The sequence below is a fragment of the Grus americana genome, chromosome 1 (assembly GCF_028858705.1).
Source record: "Grus americana isolate bGruAme1 chromosome 1, bGruAme1.mat, whole genome shotgun sequence".
Lineage (NCBI taxonomy): Eukaryota > Metazoa > Chordata > Aves > Gruiformes > Gruidae > Grus > Grus americana.
Window position 1 is genome coordinate 127,691,232 of NC_072852.1, and position 24,334 is coordinate 127,715,565.

A 24,334-nucleotide genomic window follows, 5' to 3' on the forward strand; every position below is an offset into this window, starting at 1 on the left:
TTGTTTAGAATAAACTAGCACATTTTAAAAAATTCAGATTATTAGGATTTGTTTATTTAGTATTTATTCAGTAGCTGTCACAGATTTCATCCTTTATCTCAGAATTGCCTGCCAAAATCTAGGTGCTTTTAAGGCTTTCGATATGATAAAATCATCACCTTGATTTTTAAAAAGCATATCTGAAAATAGGATGCTGACAAAACCAGTAAATCTCAAATTCCAGAATCACCATTGCATTCTGAAACAGTAAAAAAGTCTGAACTCATTAACTCAGGAGATTAATAGTTTAGGGATGTAGACTGGAAAAAAGGTTTAATTGTTTAATTATTAATCCTTTTTGCTGAAATATCAATTAACATTCTTCAGTGTTTAATAAAGGCCTTATATATTATCATAGCATGTAAAACATAGCAATTGCAATTTCTTTCTGTGTAGTACTAAGAAATAATCACAATCAAAATGATTTGCAGGTTTTGCCAAATAACAGAGTTTTCTAATCGTCGTCAAGAATATTTTTTAATATTTTAGTATTTCAAGGCCAAACTCTGCCCTTTTGTAAGGTTATGCGCTATTATGTCTTCCTAAATGGTACACATTCTGCAATTCAATTTTTAAGTCGTGGTATTGTAGGGCCTGTCAAGACACATTGCTCTCTCATGACCCATGAGATTCAGTCCTGACCACTGCTCTCTGGCAAAACCTTTGGTAATGTTTTCTGGCTGTGTAACAAAAGACATTTCTACTCAGGTGTCGCACAGTTAATGATGACATGTGAAGATATCATAAGCAATAATGGGAGCTGTCTTACACATTAAATAGTTCTTAAATTAATTCCATATATAGTGCTATTAGCCTCTTATTTATTTTCCCTCACAAGTCTGGCTAAATAAACTCACAATATCCTACAAAAGTATATTATTCTCATTTTATAAATAAGACAGGAAGAGCTGTGATATGCAAACACTTTTTTAAAGATTAGATACAAATATTCTGATTTGCCAAGAAGAGAACCTTAAAATCCGTCCCAGCCTTATACCCACTAGAGAGTCATTTCTCTCAAGTACCATCTTTATGAGCATACAGAGGGGCTGCGATACTGTGACAGCAGGTGTTAGAAATACCAAAGTTAGTGTTTGGAAATTATTTTCATTTTAATGAGTAGGGAAAACATTGTCAGGTTGTACTATGCGTCGTGGATTTTTTTTCCTGCTTCGCTTATGGGTTGGGTTGGGGGGGGGGGTGTGTGTTAATTTTTTTTTAAATTTTCTTTTTTCCCCTGCTTTCTGCATGTTGTATGTGAGAAATGTCAGAGTCTGGGGCAGGATTAGGCACCGCAGAGGAGTGCACCGCAGGAGGGTTGCCTGCTCCCCGTGTGAAACGCTGCAGGACCGTTACGGGCAGCCCACTAGGGGGCAGTTGTGCAGTGAAAGTGCTCTCGTGGTGCGCAAAACTAACACGACAATCGGTTTTTCCGTCTTTCCAGTGTATTTTCTCTTCCTGTCAGCGTACAAGATACCCTCTGACTAGCTGGAAACTGAGATAAAACGCAAATCTGGGGAGTCACTAAGTTGTTCTTTTCCTCTCAGATTCACAGGCCTTCATGTACAGCAAAAATGTAGCACAGACACCTACTGTTACAGGACTCGCTGTCGCTGGCCTTTTATGGCTCTTCCGTCCTTCTTGACTTATTTCTATTTTCCCTCTGATTTCAGTGTAGAAATGGTGGAATTAAGAATGTACATTAAGGCTGTTATATCATGGAACAAAATATTCTTGGTTTTCCTAAACAGTTGGAAGACTGGCTAGCATCTTACAATGAATACTGCTTTTAGAAGCCAGTATTCTAATAAAATCAAGCAAGAAAATGAAGTTAGAAAACTTAAAGCTCCAATACAGATAAACCACATTTTAATTATGATTCCTTTAAGCATTTTTCTTTTTTATTTTGCACTACATGCAACTGTGTACTTGGTATTTATAGCATTTGACAACGTGGTAGATCAGTGAAAAACTAGAAAGCAAAAAATACTTAACAGAATAATGTTGCATTTTCATATTGTCAGAGTGATTAATGACAAGGACTGTAGTTTGCCAGTAACAAAAAGGAGCAAGTGTTCCTGCATTTCTGAATTGATCCTCTTTAGTAGACACTGTGGGAGTCTAGAAATAAATTCCTCTAATAACCATGAGAGTGTCGTTGTCCCTGCAGTGCACTAAACAGACCAACAATTCTCTTTACTGTCTTTAAATCCTCTGGCACAATAATAATTCCAGCTAAACGGCATTTCTTCTTCTTTCCAATTTTGATGTACAACCATTTGGTCAGTTTCCCAAGTCTTTATGCACCCTATGAACTGATGTCATCTTCCACATCCTGTAGCAGGGAAGAGCTTATTTCCAAGCTGCCTGTCTGGGAAGTACCCTAGAAGCATGGTGATCTTAAATATAACTTTAAAATATGGACTGGAGGAATCTGACAAGCTGGAATTCCCTCAAGTCTCTGGGCACAAAGGGCCACTCAGCTTCTTTGATATATCTTGAAGCAGGACTTTCCAAACAGACTTGAATTCTCTGCCCTGGGAATACATAAAATATATGATATTGTCTTTTCTTCTAGACAATAACTTTTCAAATGTCAGAATATCCTGTGAAATGTGAATTTTCGAGTTCAGGAACACAATAATTTTGCTGTCATTTCCTCCCAATATTCCTGCCTAAAAGTCTTTTCTGTTATGAGATTAGGAAACAACCCCCTTCCCTTTCGTCACTGAAGATGAGGAAAATCCTAATGGCAAAGGGTGAAGTTGTCGAGGGAAGTGTAGACTGGGGATGGAGAAATTTTCTACTTTCTTTTCTGGAAGCCTGACAAACCATCTTGTATTTCCTCTCTGAAGTAGGTTGCTAAAGAACCAAGCAAGAACATGAATTGGTGAGTGGTCAAGCAAGATTCCTTGGTTGCTTCCTAATGCAAAGGAGCTTTCAAAGTTCTGCAGGATATAGGAGGGACTTCCAGAAAGATAAGATTAGAAAGAGCTAGGATGGAAAAATGTGAAAGTACATTGAACAAAAATGTTTAGATTCCACTAAGATGGGAACATAGCTAGAAATGAATTTATTAGCAAATTTGTTTCTATTATCCATCCCATAAATCCACTACTGATGTGTATTATGGACTATGAGAGTCACTATTTCCAGCTTCTGACTCTGTCTTGTTCCTTACTCAAATTTTTAATTCAAAATAAAAACAAAGTCAGTATTTCTGAATGATAATAAGAGTAAGTAATTAACATGCAAAGAATGCTATGTGGCTGTGGTGGGTTGACCCTGGCTGGAGGCCAGGTGCCCACCAGAGCTGCTCTCTCACTCCCCTCATTCACTAAACAGGGGAGAAAAGGCATAACGAAATGCTTGTGGGTCGAGATAAGGACAGGGAGAGATCACTCACTAATTGTTGTCACGAGCAAAACAGACCGAACTTAGAGAGGGAATTCATCTGATTTATTACTAGGCAAAACAGAGTAGAGGAATGAGAAATAAAATCAACTCTTAAAACACCTCCCCCCACCCCTCCCATCTTCCCGGGCTCAACTTCACTCCCCGCTTCAACCTTCCCCCCCCTCAGCGGCACAGGGGGACGGGGAATGGGGGTTACGGTCAGTTCATCTCACGGTGTTTCTGCCGCTTCTTCATCCTCAGCGGGAGGACTCCTCTCATCGTTCCCCTGCTCCAGCATGGAGTCTCTCTCACGGGGTGCAGACCTTCAGGAGCAAACTGCTCCAGCGTGGGGTCCCCCACGGGGTCACAAGTCCTGCCAGCAAACCTGCCCTGGCGTGGGCTCCCCTCTTCACGGGTCCACCGGTCTGGCCAGGAACTTGCTCCAGCGTGGGCTTCCCACGGGCCACAGCCTCCTTCAGGTGCCTCCACCTGCTCCGGCGTGGGGTCTTCCACGGGCTGCAGGTGGAATCTCTACACCCCCTCATCCTTCCTCCATGGGCTGCAGGGGGACAGCCTGCTTCACCATGGTCTTCACCACGGGCTGCAGGGGGATCTCTGCTCCGGTGCCTGGAGCACCTCCTGCCCCTCCTTCTGCACTGACCTTGGTGTCTGCAGAGTTTCTTACATCTTCTCACTCCTCTCTCTGGCTGCAAAAGCTCTCCCTCTCTAAGTGTTTTTCTTCTTCTTAAATATGTTATCACAGAGGCGGGTCCATCTTGGAGCCGGCTGGCATTGGCTCTGTCAGACACAGGGGGAGCTTCTAGCAGCTTCTCACAGAAGCCACCCCTGTAGCCCCCCCCGCTACCAAAACCTTGCCACGCAAACCCAACACATTGGCATTTCCCCTTTCCCCTTTTTTCCTCCTTATTTAACATTCAAAGAAAACATGGGGGAGAAGAAAATTGATGCAATCCTCGAGCATTTCCTTTTCAGAACTATAAAACTTTCAGGAAATGCACGTACATTGAGTAGACTTCTGCCTAGAGTAGTCACATACTGTAATAACATGAGTATGGAGTCTTAATAGCACATACTGAACTGTTCATGATGTTGTTTTGGTGTCAGTTCCCAATCAGTTCTGGAAATGCAGTTAGATTTGTAAACAATACCTGGGTGGTTGGGTGGTTTGTCTATTTCCATTGTAAAAATGGGAGGGAAGTTGTCCATGCTAGACTAAGAGGAAGGGTTCTATAGTTCCATGGCAAGAAAATAGGACAGCACTGTAAATGCTTGCCTTCTGTGCTTCTAATGCTGATTCTTCTCTTTCTTATTACACCGTAAGTCAGAAGCAACTCCACTGATACACTATGATAAAACCAGTAGGAAAAGAGAATTAGAACTGATGAGTCCTGAAAGAGATAGAAATCATTTTGCAACAAGCTTTTGTTTCAGCTTATGGTCTGTGGAGCAATAGTGTACAATCATATATGAAAACATTTATAGAAAGAGATATCAGTCAGCTCGAGACTTCAAGTCAATTCCCACCTGGATTCACCCTTTTTATTAAGCCTGTTTTTCAGACCTGTCATCTACTGCTATAGTAGAAATCAGCAGAAGTTACAGATGCTTAGTTTTTGAGATCAAGTCCATGATATTCACTGCAGACAAGAATCTTGCAAAGATGTAGTGTCTTGTCTGGTGAAAGACAGGTAGGAACTAATCGCAGCCGCCATATACTTTTTCTTCACCAACTCAGGTTACTTCAGTAACTGGTTACTGTTAACCTTCTAGTCTAGTCATCCCCCTCCAAAGTAGCTAAAGCAAGGAAAAGACTGCCATAATAACATAGAAAGGAGGAACAGGTAACATTGAAGGTAGCTGCTAGAAATGTTGAAACAGTAATGCAGGACACTTGCCATCATCTCAGCATTGTACAACACGCTAAGCCAGACATTTATAGTCATTTGGGACACCTCAGTGAACTGCCTTTGATCTCTTCCTATGCTTAAATGGAAAAGCGACTGAAGCTGAGTAGGATTCTTGATTCAGCTTGCCCTTGGTGCTAGCACAACCGGTGACTGTGGGAGCATGTTATGTTTAGCCTCTCCACTCTCTCCAAGGTTCTGCTGGAGACAGAGGAGGTGTGCATTTTTTGTGAAGATTACCACACAGTTGACTTCTGAGGTGTGCATGCCTCTGCAAGCATGAATATGTTTTGTCCATGAATAGAGTAGGAGAAGATCATATTGGAAAAAAATTAAAAGATCTTATGAACACCTGGTAGCTTTCTAGGACTTAGCATTATCCAAGATTTTTATATTGTATAAACTTGCAACTCTGATCAAAGTGCATGGAATGATTATTCCCTACCTTAACTTTGAATTGTCTGGTCATTAAACAGTTCATTATACAGCAGAAGTTAAAAAAAAAAAAAAAAGCAGTTTTAACTCTGAAATTTTCTCTCTTTTATTTGTAACTTCAAAACAACACTACTGTCTAGCACAAGACAGCCAGGCAACTAAGCGCATTCTATTCCTTCTATTTTCTTTTTTTGATACTGTTCTATTATTATCACCTATGTAAATCCTGGGATGCAATCAGGGTTCTTCGCCAGTTAGGCTAAATGGCAGCAGGTTGTTTGCTTAGCACTTTTTAAAAGTGCCAAGCTGATAAGATACTCCAGATTCCTTACCTGTTTAAAGTGAACGAAGAGCAGTAGCTACCAGGATAGCTTTGTCGTACTCTGCTTTGGACCTAAATAATGAGAAGGATGAGTAAACAATGTACCACTGTCATCAACGCGTAGTCATTTTGGACATTTGGTATTTCTAAAACTTTCCAACAGTGTTCTTTCTGCTGCTGTCAGCAATATTTGTAAAGGAGACTAGGTATACAAATTCATCTAATCATCTAATGAGCTAAATGTGACCTCGAGGCTGATGATTGCTTAGCCTATTCCTATATTCGCTAAAGGAGAGAAGGGCAAAATGCAACTCTGTATTCCCATAATAGGTCAATGAGGACGAGGATCTACTGACCGTTTTCAGACTCCTGAAATCAGAAGCCAAGATAAGGAGCAGAGTGGCCTGTCTCATCTTAGCCTTGATACCAAGAACCTCTTCATCCTCTACAACAGAAATCTATTGGCCTCTCATTTCTTATTTTTGAAATTGTTAGTGCCACAGGTTGTTAATGACGTCTTTATGGCTTAAAGACTTGCAGCAATGAGGTTGACTAAGACCGTATTTTCCTGCGGACCACGTCATGCTCAATGGAGTTTACACCTACAGTAGTAGATGGTCATAGCAGACCTGTTCTTACTTTTGTGGGATTGAACTAGCTTCACAGATGTAGGTTTACGGTATATTTGTACATGTAGCATACCATATTTATGATATTAACAAAAAATCCTGAATGCAACAGCCATGCTAAACCAGAGCAGAGTCATGAGACTTTTTGCATTGCATGATATTTATACAATATTAGTGCAAGTTAGGAGCTCTGCATCAGGTAGCAGGAGGAGCAGGACTCTTCCACGAGAGGACAAGCCAGGAGCCAAGGGTGACCCCAGTACCTGCAGCACCCTTACTGGGGCACAGTCCCACAGCATCTGGCCCAAGTAGGCAGAGGCGGGTGCAGGTAACAGGGTCCATGGATAGTCCCAGCTGAGGCAAAAAGTGATGAAACAGGACCATGGGCCACCCAGGGGGCCTAGTCAGGAGCCAAAGGAGCCAAAGCCAGAGACAGGACTGGAAACAAGGCTACAACATGGATCCAGAGTTCATCCGGGACGTGAGGCCAACAAGAGGAGTGGAGACAAGGGGTCCTTCGAGGAGACAAACTACCGACAGCATAGGCACAAGGTCTATATGCTTTAGCTCAGGCCCAGGCCTGAGTTGGAATGGGGCTCCTGAGCCCAGGGCTGTGGGTCCCAGTCAGGTTGGTCAGGACCACTAAGGCCAGTTGATACCTGCGGTGCCCCGGCACTCTGCAGCTTCCAGTGGTTCCAGCTCAGCTGTCGCCTTAGGAACTCTGTTTTACCTTCTCTTTTGGGGTGAGTGTTTGAAAGAAGCAGCCTATGAGTGTTTGTGCTGCTTCTCCCTAAGCCTGGTGACTAATGATGGGAGAAGGACAAAGCCTGACGGCAGCCTAAAGCATTAAAGCCATGAAGACCATCAGTAGATGAGTGGATTTGGAAAGCTTTACTAGACTTGGTTTAATTTTTACAGCTTTCCCAAATCTTCATCCGTTACCTAGTTACATAACGCCTGATCTAGCCGACCGCCTGACGAATAACAGAGCTACTGCAGATGGGCTATTTCTGCGTGACTAGCAAAGGTGGAAGGCTGCACAGCATATGTCCACCCTGGACAGGACCCAGCACACAGCCACCTCAGTCTTGACAGTGGTAAACATTTAATTTTGCACTCCATCTGCACAAATCTTTTGTGGTTAGGTTTTATGTTAGTACCATTTGAGTCAAAAAAAGGTAGGTTACTAATCCAGAGTGACATACAGATTCTGAATGGGAAGTCTGAATTTTAATCCTGGACTCTCACTGCATCACTGGTTTTGCCACTTAGTGGCAAAAACCACAAGAAATCTTGGCTACAGTAGTGTGATAATCCTTGAATTTAAACATTTTCTCTAGTCAGCATTTTTGTATTTGAAGTATGTTTTGAAATGTAAATTATGCACTGAAGTCATCAGTATATATCAGGCAAAGACTGAAAAATTGAAATAAAGCCTTTATATATATACAGACAAGAGTACATATGTGTATTGCACATACACAGCTAAACTATTCTATGGAGATGGCTGTTGAATTAAATTGCTATTTAAAACATATATATCAAAATATTATTCAGTTATGTGGAAGATGTTAAGATGATTTTACTTGTGACAATGAAGAATCTAACAATTAGGATTAAATATGATTTTAAGGATTCTCATTTTAATACTCTGGATATTGTAAGTAATATAAATGGTGTGTTGTGTATGATTTCTACTAATATACAGCTCCTTCTGTCATCCAGTTTTCTACCGAGACGTATTTATAGTAAGTAGAATAAATTAATTACAGAACCATGTAATACAAGGATGTAATTCCATCTAGTAAAACCCCCTGTAGTGAAGCCTTGAGTTGTTTGCCATGTAAGGGAAGGAAATCGTAGGTAAGTAGTCTTTGCTGCTATGTCAAAGCTTTTTCCCTGAGGGTAATGTCCAAAAATAAGAAAGATTGTTTTATTCTTCTACAGCTTGTTTTATTGAGCCTTTTCCTGGCTAGCACAGAAAACAGCAGGATTCCTTCTACCTTTCATTTCCCTCCCTTTCTTTCATACGCATGTGTCTACAAATGAGCAGCACTGTTTCTTCCTGCCTAATTTCAAGCAAGCTAAACAGCTGCTCTAATTTTTCAAGCAGGTATAGCTGTAACATTGGAATTTTAAGCACCATTTTCTTAAAATCTCAATTTACTTATTTGACCTTGTATTGTTAAAGGAACAATGAAAGTAAGATTTCTCTAAAAAACATAAGGCAGATCTTGGGGTGACTGCAGTATTTTTATCTGTGTTTACATAGCATGATGTGCGAAGTCAGCTATTTCTTTCTTCTGCAGTTATGCGCCATTTTCATAATAATTTCAGCCCATTCCGTACAGATACTTTACTGCAGAAGCACCATTAGCATCAGTCCAGTTCTTTGCTGATGCTGGAATGTGCCTATGACAATCACTAGATTTACCTGGGACTGAACCAGAAATAATCAGGGCTCAGAGAACTAAAAATATAGCTTACTACAGCTTGATGAAAAAGAGCCGTTCTTTCCTAGCTAAACAATTTATCATGTCTTTTCCCATAGCAATCTGGGAGAGATTATTTGAATGGGAGGATGCTGTATTGATCCCCAGGAACTGGCAGGAGACTGGGAGCCTTTTTTAAACTACTTTAAGGGTTTTCTTTTTTGGAAAAATCAAGCTGACTGTCATCTTGTAAATGGAACTGTACAGCCCTCCCCCCTTCCTGAAAGGGGAAGTTGCTGTAGCTTAAAGAGCTATTTTGCTGTCACTACTTTATCCTCAGGGAACTATAGCTTTGTGTCTCCTAGTTACAGAAGGAAGGGGAATGAAGTATCTGTGGAGAACCAATTGCAGGAGCTTCCACTGCAGTTAGCTGCTTACTCTGGCAAGCAAGAAGAGAATTTTCAAGACTCTTTAGCGTGGCTGACAAAGCAGGGGGAATCTCAAGATCTTTTTGTGAAAATCTATTTCAGTGCTGTTTTCTACTGATAAATAAGTTTGTACCATAGCACTGCAGTTCTGCAAACTCTAAGCAAAATGTAATGATATTTTGAAATTATTGGGTATTTGTTCAAGCATTGTCAGAAACAGTAATGATTCTCTTGCAGCCATTGGTAGGGCACGTACCATGAACGGGATTGGGATGTCAGGTTGTCTTACAGGGAGACACTGCCATTTTTTCTGGCTGCTGTCTAGACTTCCGTTTCTCTCTCACTCATGTATCTGGCAAACAGATCTTAAGAGCTGGAGAAAAATTTTCTTGTTAGGCTGGAAATCCCTGAGATACCAGCCACAGGGTAAGGAGGGAAATACGACAATATGGGCAGAGGAATTAAAGCCTCTTTAGTCCCTGTTGTAAATCCACACTTTTTAGTTGTACCATATTGCTTTTCAGAGCATCTCATTTTTTTTTTCCTGTGAAAGCTGAGTTGTTCATTGTGCTAAATGTTAATAATCATAGAAGACATACTTCCTTCTAACAAAGAGGATCAGTATTGAGATAGAGAAATTTCTATTATTCCAGCAGGAACATTACCACTTCTCCTATTTTCCCCCTTCCTCAGTTTTCTTCCCTGCTTAGATTTTCTTTTCTGTAAATGTAAACAGTGAAGATTGCTGCAGTCCAAGCTATCTGATTACTGTGTTTTGAGGAAAAGTGCAGACTTTCTTAGAACCATAGGATCTTTTTGGTTGGAAAAGACCTTTAAGATCATCAGGTCCAACCGTTAATCTAGCACCGCCAAGTCCACCACTACACCATGTCCAAATTTATTTCCAAATTCCAGACTCCTTGATTTTATGGCAAATTAAAAAGATCTACATTAAATTAATCATAAACCTGTGTTCCATAACATTTAAAATTCTTGTTGTGCATCCTGGACAATTTTCCTAGAAAGAGTTCTCAGGGTTTTTTTATGACACACAAAAAGCTATAGCCCCCAGGAACTGCAGCTGCAGAAAGAAATAAACTAAATGTACATCATTCCAAAAATGTTCCTGGGCTTAATCTCTCATAGTGCCTGATTAATGGTTTTGTATGCCACAGAGGGGTGATAAAGACCTTAACACTCTTATTCTGTAGACACATCTCCAAACTCAATATGTGCCAACTAACATGACCACGTTTGCATGTTTAAAAGCTGGGAAGCTCCATCAAGCTGCCCAACTCTTTATGCTAATAAAGTACCCAAAGCTTTCTGCTATGATATAATACTCAGAAGAGTTATAGTTGTGAATTTTCATACCAAAGTGGGTCTCTCTGAAACATCAAAATATGAGTTATGAAAACTTCACTTAGTGAAATATGCACTACAAATATTTGGATAGCTTCATGCATCACTTTTCTTCGGTTAGTTTATCTACAAAGATGTAAAATAAGCTTTTTTAAAATGGTTAGGTCACAGTAGCAGTGGCAAAGTATGGACATTTTTATCAAGTCTGTTTTATTATACCTGACAGTTCAATTAACAAGTACTAACTAAAAATATCCCCAGCTGGAACATTTAATAACTGGAAATTAATTGTAACTGCTTGGAAATCTCATTTTTTCCTCTTCTTCCTAATTTCTTATGCCTGGAGTCTTGCTATAGTTCTTCAGGATCGTAATTACATGTTGTTGTACAAGAACGCAAAGGTTATACTCAAATCAGAGGAAAACTGAAAATATTCATTATATTATTAAATAGACCTCTAATATCTCAATGCAAACTTTAAATGAACCAGTAAACAAACTTATAATAGTTATGACTAATATAAACAGTGATAATCTAAATACACACACATTCTACTAATTGCTTTCTTTAGTGTGATTGAATAAATATTGTTAAACTGAACCAGTCAGTTTTAAATGAAGCTTATTTTTAAGTTCCATTTCAGATCTGTTCTTTGTGAGTAACTCTTACCGTCCAGTGGGACTGACATACGGACTTTGTAAAAGATCAGAGCCTCATACTATGTGAGCTTCTTTTCTCTGATGAACAGGCTATGTCTTTCCAGCTTCTGTTCATTCTTGCTGTACTGCTGTGTTCCAAAAAGACTAAAAAAACCCCCAACAAAACCAAACAGAAAAAGAAAACTGGGGTTTCAGGTAGGAGATAACGGAAAGACAGAAACTGCATGGAATTTACCTGTTACAGTCTTAATCTGCATAACCTTAGAGTCTGTTTCAATGATATTCTGGTTTGGTTTTTTTTTCCCCTGGTGGTTCAAGAACAGGATGTGCAATGTGGACTCTCCACTGCCTAGAAAGATTTATGAAGGCCTTTGCAGCAGTAGCTGCAAAGCTGACCTCTGGCATCACCTCAGTAACAAATTTTTTAATGAATAACTCCTTGCATAATTTGAGCTAGCTTCGCATCTATTTCATTCCTTGAGATCAATGAACAGATGTAAGGATGATATGAATGGGATTCTTTACTAGGCCTGTGCTGGACAGCCACAGTTTATGTTTCTGAGAGCTACCTCCAGAACCGACAGTGGTTTTCTGGCACCTATTCCATCCAGTCATCATAAACTTTCCTAACTGAGTTAGATCAAGTGGTAGCACATATTTGCATTGCTGGCTCTGCCCCTCTTTGCACCCTGGCATGGCTTCAGACAGCCCAAGCATGATCTAAGTGTATAAAAACCAGTTCCACTCTCCATCATTATTTCTATTCAATGGTAACAAGTTGAACCTTCTGGCTGCCCATTTGTCTTCAGCAACCAACTAGATCCAGACACCTCTTTCCTTGCCTGGAAACGTGCTCAGCTTGTCTATGGGCAAATGGTCTTTTGTCTCCAAATTTTGCATCAGCTCACGTTGGATTTTCAGCTCATGTCATGCATTCGTCTTTAAGTTCCAAAGGCAGCATGTTACAATACTCCTAAATTGTGCTGTACAAGCAAGTGTGGTGACTGGAGTCCCTTCATCTGTACTGAAAGACAGCTGATTTCTGAAATTAGTACATTCAGTGTCAGAGTCACTTCTTCAAAGTCTATTAATCAAGAGTGCTTAGGAAGACTATGTCATCATAAGTGGGAGGTCGAAAATGATATGCCCCAAAGCACTCTGCAGTTGTCAGTTTTAAGAGTAGTCTGACTTTAAGTCATACACGAGGTGACTGTACACACACGGGCAAATATTTGAAGGAGAAACAAGTTACTTATCAATATTTATCAAATTTCTGTTGTATCTGTTGAACATGTTAAAGTTCACAACTCCCTACTTTCATATGGCTTTGGACTCCTTTTAGCAAAAAACTGTTGGACTAGCCAAAATACCTGATGCACAGAATTCACTTTGCCCTTTCCGTACCACGTTGAGAGAACAAAGAAATGTGAATGTTTGCTTTGGGTATTGCTAAGATCAAAAGTGGTTTCAGTATCAAGGGAATCAGTGAATACGCATGCCCCTGCAGTGACAGTATGCCTTACATAGCACCATATCTATACTGTTTATATCTGAATTTAGATATTTATATTATTTGATCTCTGCATTGACTATAAAGAAAGATTAAAATGACCAGATGGCTTTCTAAGATACGTTGAGGTCCATTTGATCAGATGGATCTCAATTCCAGTTGCTATAGAGGTAATCTTCTTTTTGTGCAATTTCTGAGTTAAAAGTTTTTGCAACTTCGTGATCTGAAAAATTCTCAGCAACTTTATTTTCCTTATTGAAGTTATTTGTCACTTATTACTTCTTGCTGCAAAGCTTTCTAATCTGGTGGATGGATGTTAGAAATACAGTATATATATGTGTGTGTGTTTGTATATATATTTATCATATATATTTATATATGATAACGACAGTATACTTAAACATATATGTGTGTATTTAAATAAGAAATATAGTGTATATATATGTAATACTGGATAAGTCCTATTTCTGGATCATTTAATGTCAAACATGGCATTTTGTGCCTCTTTTTTAAGTACTCTTTTCTAATTGCAGATATCATAAACCCTCATGGTGTGGACTGCTCTGTTTCCAGGGAAAAATGCTGCTTGCACCTCTGTTCATATACCCCTACTTCATGTTCTGCTTTTCAACAGTCTGACAATTCTCCTGTTCTTTTTTTTGCAGTGGACAATTGAGAAGAAAAGGGTGACAGTGAAACTAAGCTTGAATTAATTTATTTGTCAAATCATAATTTAACAAATTCAATAAATTATCAACTGATATATTATAACCTTACAAATCATATAGTCAGGTTGGCTGAGCTAATAAGGGTAACTATTTCTTACCTCTCAATTTGACCCTGTGTGTCTCCATGCCTATTTTTCAGTCAGAAGATCTGAAACCTAGGGTCGAGGTGCCACTGCAACATATGCTGTTCACAGGCAGTCAATTTGGTCCATGCAGACACTGTAGCCATTCATCGGGAATTCCTGGACATCCAGGCTACCCTGGTTTTGCCATAGTGTGAAAACTTGGTAAAATCACCACTTAGAAGAGTACAATAATAATTATGCCTTAACCCAGTAGTCTCCTGCCAGAATTGGTAGGGCTGGCAGGCTGCTCTGAAAATACATTTGAGATTCTTTTCGGTGTTGCATGTACCACACACATTAAGACTCTACTTCCCGAACAGATGCATACAGTCAGTCTTAGAAAAACTGAAGGGAAGGGGTTTTGCTTTAAATCAGTATAGAAATTAAAATCTTTTACTGCTTTATTACTTTGAGTTAAAAAATTATGTAATACAGACAATGTATCAGTGTGAACATGCCCCAAATCAACAACATAATGGAAATGAGTTTATGAGCAAACGTATTTCCAGGTCACCAAAGAATACATGGCTTTTGTCATTAGAAGATCTTATTTTTCTAGTGATATATTACATTAACTTGTAAATAAATGACAAGACAAATGTTCATTAGGCTTGTAATAACATGTAGGCACTTTGCTTGGGTCTTTAGTCTCTGACTTCATAATTTTACAGGGAGAGTGAAAGCAATTATTCTATTTTTCTCTGAGTTATCAAGTTGCTGAGCAGCCTGTTCTCTACTTCGCATTATTTAGAATATAGATAATAACTTCCCAATATTGACCCTTTTATGGAGCTGCACATTGTTCAAATTCTCCATATTACCAGTTGTATAATCATATGTGTTAGCTGAAATGGCTGTTGCTATTTATTAATGAGGTAAGAACTTCTAGTTTGATAAGTTATAATTGACAGTGTCTAAGGTATTTTGTTAGTCACAAGACTAATATGAATAGTAACCTGAACATATTTTTTAAATTAATACATAGAATTAGAATATATATATTTATAAAGAGTACATATTTGTATATATACATATATATAAAATCCCTCATAACTACCCTATTTATTTTTTTGAGCTTTTAGATGGTAATAGTTGCCAATGTTATGATAACCTTTACTGTTCAGCTACTTTTCTACAAAATGCACTCTATTTTTCCTGTTTATCCTGAATATTGCAAATACTTTATTTAACTACAGTAAATGATCATTCACACTAGTCAAAGATAAAAAGCAAGTTTTCAAAAATACTTATTAAGGTTTAATTCTACCAAAAAATATGGTTTCTGTGTACAGTAGAGGGTTTTGTTTATTTTTCTGTTGTACTAACTGGAATCAGAATTATTTAAGATATTTTTGTTAAACATGGAAAAGATATTGTAAAATATTTTATCTGAACAGGCTCTTTATGACTCAGAAATATTTTCTCGTGGTTAGCAGTATGACGTATGCTCCCTTGTATTAATACAATTTTCTCTGCTTTTCCAATTCCTATCATTTCTGTAAGATTTATCAATATTTTAGTTTCAGAAAAATAGAACTGTTTACTACATGCTACTGTTACAATAAGATCTAGTAACAGTTACTTGGACTTAAGTTTCTCATCTCAAATGAATTCTCCAAATGAAAGGGAAAAGGTGTTTTAAATATAATTTTATTATAAACTTAAAAAAAAAATCACTTATCAAAAAGGCTTTTAACTGACCAAAAAACTCTAAAAGGTAAAAAATACTTATCACAAATATAGGCATCAGTATTTTAAGAAGATAATGTTAAGTACTCTGTTATTACTATGATTTTCAGTGAAACGAGGAAGTCTAATTTTCTTATGCTAGTATATATATATTTCTGCACAATTCTGCAACACCTTAAATGGGCTAAATAACATCTTTCAAGCTTAGGGAGTCAGTAGCCAGCACTAACCAGTATCATCAGTTTTCTGTTATTCCTCCTGCTCTAAAGCCACCATTGTAGGGGGATATTGAGGTAGGCAGTGGATACAGAGAACTGAACAGGACAATTTTGGAGGACAAATCATGTGTTTGTTACAGGTTCAACTAAGAATTCTGTCATTGGAAATCATAGGATTTAAGTACTTTGTAGTAATTACAGGGGAGTACTGAGGGCACATCCTGTAATATATACCTCCAATATTGCGTTACACATGCTTATGCTCTGGACTATGAATTCACTGATATGAATTTTTTATTTAAGAATTATGATGGTAATTTGCAGAATGTGTGAGAGCTGTTTTCCCCCAACTGGATATGACTTATCAGTTCTCTATAATCCTGGGTCTTTCACCTGTTTCTGTGTCCAGGCTGTAGAAAATACAGTTTCTTTTTATTAATTTAGTCTTACAGTTTAGAACACATTCAATTTTTATGAGATGACTCTAAATTAAAAATTATGTATCTCATCACACCTGCCGCAAACTGGAAAGAAAGCACTTGGAAGTGCAGTGGAGCAGGCACCACACTTGTGATCTACCAGGCAGATGCACCATGTTGGAATACACCACGTGTTCAGCAGCAAAATCTGGGAGCCAGAAGGTGCTGTTGGGTTTCACGGCATTGATTTAGAACATGTCCACGAGTATTTTAATCTGGGTCGGGTTCTCCTGCTTGCTGTGCTCTGTCTCACACCGAAAAGTGCACAAAATGGATTCAGTTCAGGTGAAACCAAGCTGGAAGAGGCTGTCTCTGGGAGCCTATCTAATGTACTCCAGCAGTTAATGGGAGCTGGGTCTCTGGGACATGGGTGCAGCTGGGCAGGCCAGGAAAGCTAACACCCCTTGCCTGAACATGGCTGGGTCCTCTGTGCCGGCTGCCCCACCTTCCAGCCCCCACCCATCACAGTAGTCACAGGTACTGGGATTTTGAAGGATAGTGGAAATATTTACTCAGTGTGTTGTTTAAACAGCAGCACACAGGCCATTTGAGGCTTCAGGCTCTGGTGGCAGAAGAGGGTGCGCAGAACTGGAGCTGCGCAGAAGGCATGTTTGAAAGTGTCCAGGTGCAGCGGGGCTGGGGTAGGGGACTGCAGGCAGGGATGTCTCCCAGTGGTGGAGGTGGGGAGCAGAGCCGGGCCGGGTGCCATGGGCATACTTACAGAGTACCCCAGGTCCAGGCCTGAGCTTAAATATGGTTCTGAAGCGCTGGGCAGAAACCCCAGATGAGGTTTCTCAGTCGTTTCTAGCCATGTAGCTGGGCTTAACAAAGCCAGGTCCTGCTGCTGTGCCATGTCAGAGCTGGCCTAAGCAGGCCAGACCCCCCTGAGGTGGGGGAAGGAGCCTGGGGGGCCCACAGCACCCTGAGGGGTAGTCGGAAGTGAATGAGATTTTTCACGTATAATTCATTTTATCAGACAGATGCTACCATAGAGCGGATACTAATAACACGCTGGAGCATGCTGACTAGAAGTGCAGTGTACGCTGTCACCCATCATGAGGATGAAATGTGTGTATATCCTTTACATGCAGGCAGAAATACTATTTTGTATTTCTGTAAAATTGAGCCACTTCTCTTTTCATGTAAAATGTTTGATTTGGGGATTTCTTATCATGGCAAATTTTGATAGTTTCACTTTGGCAAGCTATGAAATTTGTAGTTTTAGTACCAATTGCATTAATAATTTATTTTGTATAAGGGATTTGCAATATGCCACTCTCTCATCTAGGTCACAAATAATCAAGTAGTTATTTATTTTCTCTAGGGAAAAGTTGTTACCTGCTTTTAATCCAGGTGTCTAGACAAAGTTCTTTAAAATACATCATTTCATCTCTGTTCTGATGAAGGAAAACGTTTTAGGAAAAAAAAAAAGGTGCAATTTTGAAGTTCAAATTCATGTGCATAGTAATTAACCTTATTTAGTGTGGAAGAAGAATATGCATTTTATAAATTATATGGAGTGTTTCTTTTTACAGTATTGACAAATGGCCTCCATTAGAACCCAATGGAGGTTTTGTATATTTATTAATTGTAAATGGTTATTAAGTTTATTGGTCTCTCACGCTTCATAAAAATGAATTTGTATGTCTGAAAACCAGCAACAACTGACAAGATCCTGCTTTTTCATAACCAATTTAATTGTCATTGTCTTTGGTACAGTGATTGACACTGAATGGTATGATATCAGTAACTATATGATGGGAAATTGCGTTGCAGACTACTGGGGCAAGAACAGTAATACAATCAATACAAATCAAGATATAAAAATGTTTATAATGTAATTGTAATTTATAGTGTTTTTAATTTATATGTAACGCCACAGAATCTACTTTCTGGGAAGAGGAGAGAAATTGCATTTGGTAATGATGGATGGCATTGTTATGGTTATTTTTGTTGCAGTTTATTTTTTATTTCTGATCATTTGCTATTTTGTGGGTGAAAAGCAGGGTGCAGGGGTGAGAATAGAATATGCATAGCTGAGTCTTGTCCCAGAATGGACCTACAGCAAAACCTGGGAGAAAGAACTAGATATACCAGTGTCTAAAATGAGATCATCACTTTTAGTCCAAATGCAGAAAGGATATGTAAATTAAATATAAATTAAGCACTCAAAAGACATGAATTCTGTGAAATTAAATGAAAACATCAAAACCTCTGAAAATGGGTTAGCTGGCTTTTTAAGTAATTTAATTGTAGAAGTTTCTTGACAAAAACAAGTTTTCGTGTTTCGTTATCTGTAAGAATAGCCTTAAGTATTAAAGTTAATGCTCTCACATACTAATACATAATTATTTATACTACTTTGATGTTTTGTGTATTTTTACAAGGTGCTAATTGTGCTGAATCAAGTTGACAAAATTGCATAATTTGTAGGTTAATATTAGCATAATCCTACAGTACATTGTTTAGCAACAGTATAGAAATGAGGTTTACTGAATGTTTTTCCAATATGATGAATAAGGGTGTATTTCTCTAACAACAATAATTTCCATTACATAAATCACGATTTTTAAGAAAGTTTATAACTTAATTGTGTTCTTTTTCATGTGGGCCAACTGGCTGTCAAGTTTTGCTAAAGCAGAATAGACCATAGAAGTGGGTTTCATAGTATATCAAGGAATGTTATCAAAATATCAAATTAATTGAAACACAGATGCAAAATTAAGATTTGGTTTACAATAACAAACCAGTAAACTTTTGCACCCTATCTCATGTTTGTGACTGTGCTGTATTCAAAGGTCTTTACTTCCACCTTTGTATGGCTTCTTAAAAACGGCAGCCTTGGGACATGCAAGATCAAGTACGATGCCATTGTATAGAGTTCTACTGACAGCATATCCAAACTGGCACCTGTAAATTTTTGTGCAATATCATGTACAATACTACCAAGGCATATTGAATTTTGCTTATAGCAAGTCACATCCAAAGGTTTAGTAAAGTGATAATCTTCGAAGGAAGGAAAGCATCAATATTTTTATGGCTTAATGTAAGTTGTGCTACATATTACATCAGCAGTTGTCTTTGGTTGCTTTTTTTGCTTTCTGGTTTTCCAGGGGCAAAATAAATCCATTATGCGCTAGTGAGAAAAAAGGAAATCACTCCCTCAAGCCATTGCTTAACACGTTCCCTTCTGCAGTGTTAGTGCATAGAGAAAAAAGTTGGGCTCATGTATCAGTTGTTTTTCACTTGTCAACTCTAACATACTCAAGTTAGAGGAATAGAGCTACCTTACAAAGAGTCAGAGCTCGTGTACAATGCTTAAGCCCTTTGCAGTGTATACAAGTCATCCATTCTAGTCCGGAGTCTGTATGAAACCTGACGCTTGGCTTCAGGGGGCCTGCTTGTATCTTCTTATTGAGCATGTGCTAAGAAAAACACCGGGGTTTTTTAGCTCAGTGACTTGTCTCTGACCGCAATCAAGGGTGGATCCCTGGGTAAAAGTATACAAATCACAAGGCCCACAATGACACTTTCCTAACGTCCAAATTGTGTGCCTGAGGATTCCTGAGGCAGACATAGTCTTTCTGAGTTTTCACAGTCCTCAGAGCATTGCTCTTTTATGAATTTGCTGATTCATTTTTACCATCTACATTCTGCTGTGCCAAGACTTCAGCATCTTACCTGCTCCACGTTTGTAGTTTAATTAGCCTTCTCCTTTTGTGGGTTTTGAACTTGCCACCTGGTAACAGGGTTGCAAATGGTAAAACAAACAAACAAAAGCCTCTTTGTTTTTAAATTTTAAAAAGCTATTTAAAGTAGTACTGTGTGTAAAAGGATGTAATACACAGATTTAGCAGGGAAAGCTCTCATATAGGTATATTCAAGGCAGGAGGGTTGTCCTACAGCACATACTGTGAGCATGAAGCTGCACAGTGATGTTCCTTTTCACCCTCCATTTTGGATGGACCTGCACCTACTACTGCAGCAACAACTGCGTTTTCTCTTACCATTGTAACAGTATTTAAGTACAGTTAATCGCTGAAAGAGCATTGAATTTTAGGGGACTTGCCCATCCGTAAATTTCCTCTAATTTTTACTGATGCTTACTATTTTTTTACACGTATTATACTGAGGGTAACAAGTTTTTTTAAGACATAAGCAATAAGCACTAGTATTTAAACTTGTAAGTTTTAAATATACATATCTTCTCAGTGCATTTTTTCTCTTTTCTTCTCCTTGCAACTCTTATTAGCCAAAGCAAAGGGGGGAAGAATGGAGAGTGATGGGAGATTCAATTTACAAGTGCTGGAATGCAAATTCAGTGATACTAAAGCTGCTGATAAACTTCCTCATGCTGGGACAAGTAATTTCATTTGTGAGGAACAGGAGGAAAGCTGTTTTAATGTAGTGTCCAAAATGAGAAACCATACTGGACCAAAAGAAATGGATTTTAACTTTTATTTTCTAGGTGATTCTTTTAAATGTAAAAGAAGATTTTTCCATGTAATTCAGAGTAAGGTAGTTAAAAAAAAATATTATAATGTGCCTTTCAGTTATAGTTTGACTCATTTTTTTAAAAAATAAAGTATGATAAGCATGATAAATTATCATTTTAATAAATAAATTAGGTGAGTGACTACAGTTTTTAACCAGATCAATATTCTGTTTGCTTACAATATTGCTGGGAACTGCAACACGCGTGGCACATCTTGAACAATTGCTGCGTTCCTCTGTGGCTAAGCAGAGTGATCATAAACATTAACTAGGAATCTAAATGTATTTCTCTGAACATAATTTAAACATATATAAGATTTGTACTGTGATTATGGTCAGATTTCATAACAGCAATGAAAAGTAGACCACATTCAAGCCAGTGGTTTGACAACAGTGATGTCTCCAGTTGGCATTGCTTGATAAAGAGAGAAAATTACAAAAGACACAATTGTGCAAAATTGGGCAAAGGTGGAAACAAATACCTAGCCATCTCAAGAAGGTTATGCTATAAGAGGATTATACTATATGAAAGGAATAGAACACAGAAGAAAGGTACAGTGGTATAAGGTGTTATAGCACTGTAGGAGGTGTTTGATTACCATAACACTTTTTCTTTTTGTAAAATGTGTTTTCAACTGATACTTTTCCCTAATGTATTCAACAAAAATATTTTGAGTGCATGAGCTGTGCTTATTCTTGAAAGATGTTTTGTAGTACTCATTTTCATGCCTCAACAGCAATATTCCACCAACTGCTACTGTGTAGAAATTACTATAAATCTTTGTATCTATTTTTCCTTCTTAAATAGACACAGGTTTTGTGCACTGTCTATTTTGTATTTGGTCTTTTCTAGCAGTTTCTTAGATGGTTGATGCGGGATTCCAAAATAAAATCTGTGAGAATGCTATTTAAATAACAGCTTCACAGTATACTAAAAACTTAATACAGCTTGAATTTATAGGGAACAAAGAGACTTATGTCAGCTTCTGTGGGAAGCTATCAGCCCATAAAGGCTTAGAGGAGTCCTTCCATAAACTACTTTTTGATCATTAAGTCTTTTTTTTTTTTTTCTTAAGTATTTTTTAGTTTTAACTAGTAAGATTCTGTATTCTGAAAATTATGAAAGATTGCTTTGTCCCAGGCTGCATCTTTCTCTGTCTTTATCTGTCATCACTGTTAATGGCATGGCTGATCATTTGGTCAATCAGTGCTGAGCTCTGACACCTTCTTTGCTGTGGCTTTATCAGAAATGCAGCCATATTAAAATTAATAGAGTAAAGATTACCTGATCTATTCTGATAGTTTATCTGTGTCCATTTCCAATGAAATTTACTGAACACATTGTCATTTATCAGAGTGGTTCGGAATGCATGTTTGGACTACGTAGGACTAAGCAGTAACTATTCTCTTAAATCACAAAAAGGTTCTGGTGTTCAGCAGCTGTTAACCTCAGGGCCCATGAATCAAGTTCTGCTTGAGGAACAAAAAGAGTTGATTCACAGACAGTTAGAGGACTAATCTTCTATGCAGAATTTAGAGTCTGAAATGTCTTCTCTGTTCTTATAAAATATGTTTTTAATACTTTTTATTAAATAATTATTATTTTTTCTTCATCATCTTATGACCAAACTAGTAGAACAGTACAAGGAATACTTTTATCTCAACTCCTTTCTGTGATCAAATGCTTTTTAAAAAAAAATACATATGTATATATAAAATTCTCATAGATTTCTAATTGCAGGGGTTTTCTGTGCCTTATATTTTCCCTGTCTTATAATTAATGTAACAGAGTAAGTACAAAGTCTCTGTTTCACTGCTTGCTCGTCCAACTCTATTTTGCGTATTATTCATCAAAAGTGATTACCATATATAGTATGTTAGAAGTAAGAAAACTGCATCTCTGTATGGGTGTGTTCAGCAAAATAAATCATCTTTGTCTACCAGAGAAGGAGGTCTAGGGGAAAGTATATATCCTTCTGTAGATGGTTATGAATGGATATAGTACTATTCATACTGTATGGTATTAAAAGATTTTAAAATATGAAAACCAAGATGGAAATATATAACCAATAAAAGAGAAGAAAAACTTATATTTTCCTCTAAAAAATGAAAAATCATCAGTAAAATGGAAGAGATTATCTGTATTCCCTGATAATAACCTGATTTTATTTGGTGAAGTAAACTTTTTAACATTCAAACAATTGTATAGTTCGTCCATACAGAACCAGACTACTTTCTAGAAAAATAATTGAGCATCATTGTTTTTATCCTTTAATACACCCTAAAACCTATTATAATCACTCAAAGAGGGATTATTAAACTAAACAACAGTAGCATGTTTAATGATGATCTGCTAACAAAACATTCTAGCTAATCTCTGAATATTGATCACGTTTCAACAGCAATCCAAAGCACAGGATAACTGAATTCCTTAAGACCTCCAAAAAGCCCCTCAAATTCTGTTGTCATTTAATTTCTCTGGTACCTGACAGTGGCTAAGGCAAACAGGTCTTGAACCAGAAGATCAATCAGTCACTCTGGACAAAACCAGATTAGCTCTTCCCAAAGTGCCAGAAGTACTTGCACAGTCTTTTATGCAGTGGACTGTAGACTTGCAGATATGGTAGTAATATATTTCATGCTTGCTTATTGTACAAAACTCTATTTTTTAATATTTTAATTTTCTTTAAATCATCCTTTTATTTCAGGTATTTTTATTTTTGCATAACTATATTTATCAAATACTCGAAGTGAAACATATATAGGAAAAAGTATTTAATAAAGGATCCCTTTACAGAATACAAGTAGAAATTCCTTTGAAGAGAGTTGCATTTTCTTTGCAATAATAATGAAAGGACATTTGTATCCAATGGAGAGGCAGACAAAATGAGTTTCTCTCAGTAAAACTGGAGCCACATTGTAGTATATGCCTGAGATCCTGTGGGGTAGTGTCTCACCCCAGCAGTTTCCATTAAAAAAATAGTGTTTTGCATGTGTATTACATATAGTATTACTATTCATATTTCTACATAAGAAAAAAATCCTTTAATCATAATAGGATCATGGGGCTAAAGCTGGGAAGTAAGGATTTAAGAATCTGTCTACTGATTTTTCATCTTTTGTCTTATGATATGGTAGGTCAGGTGCATCACAGATCTTTTAAGCTATTTTCCATTTGAAAATGGATCTAAAAATCATTGTCTGGTCACAACATACAGCCAGTATGTTAGCCAGCAGTGACTGGTTGCAGTGTTGGTAGCTACAGCAAGTTACTAAGGTGCGTTAGGAGCTTTTTGTCAGCACTGGTGTTTTCTTCATGCTAGGATCTAAGTATATTGACAGAGGGGTGTACCCAGTTACACTGGGGCCTGTGAGTATTGTACCTATGATCTGGGTTAGTGTGGGTTAATAAAGCTGTAAATTGAAAACATGCTTGGACCATGGAATTCATTTGAAACATTGAA

The 24,334-nt window shown here is 37.9% G+C and overlaps 1 protein-coding gene across 7 annotated transcripts in view; it reads left to right on the forward strand.

Annotated features, from left to right (window-relative positions):
- DMD (dystrophin) overlaps positions 1-24,334 on the forward strand; it is a 1,313,294-nt gene that overhangs the window by 683,646 nt on the left and 605,314 nt on the right. The gene's annotated exons all lie outside the window — the stretch shown is intronic.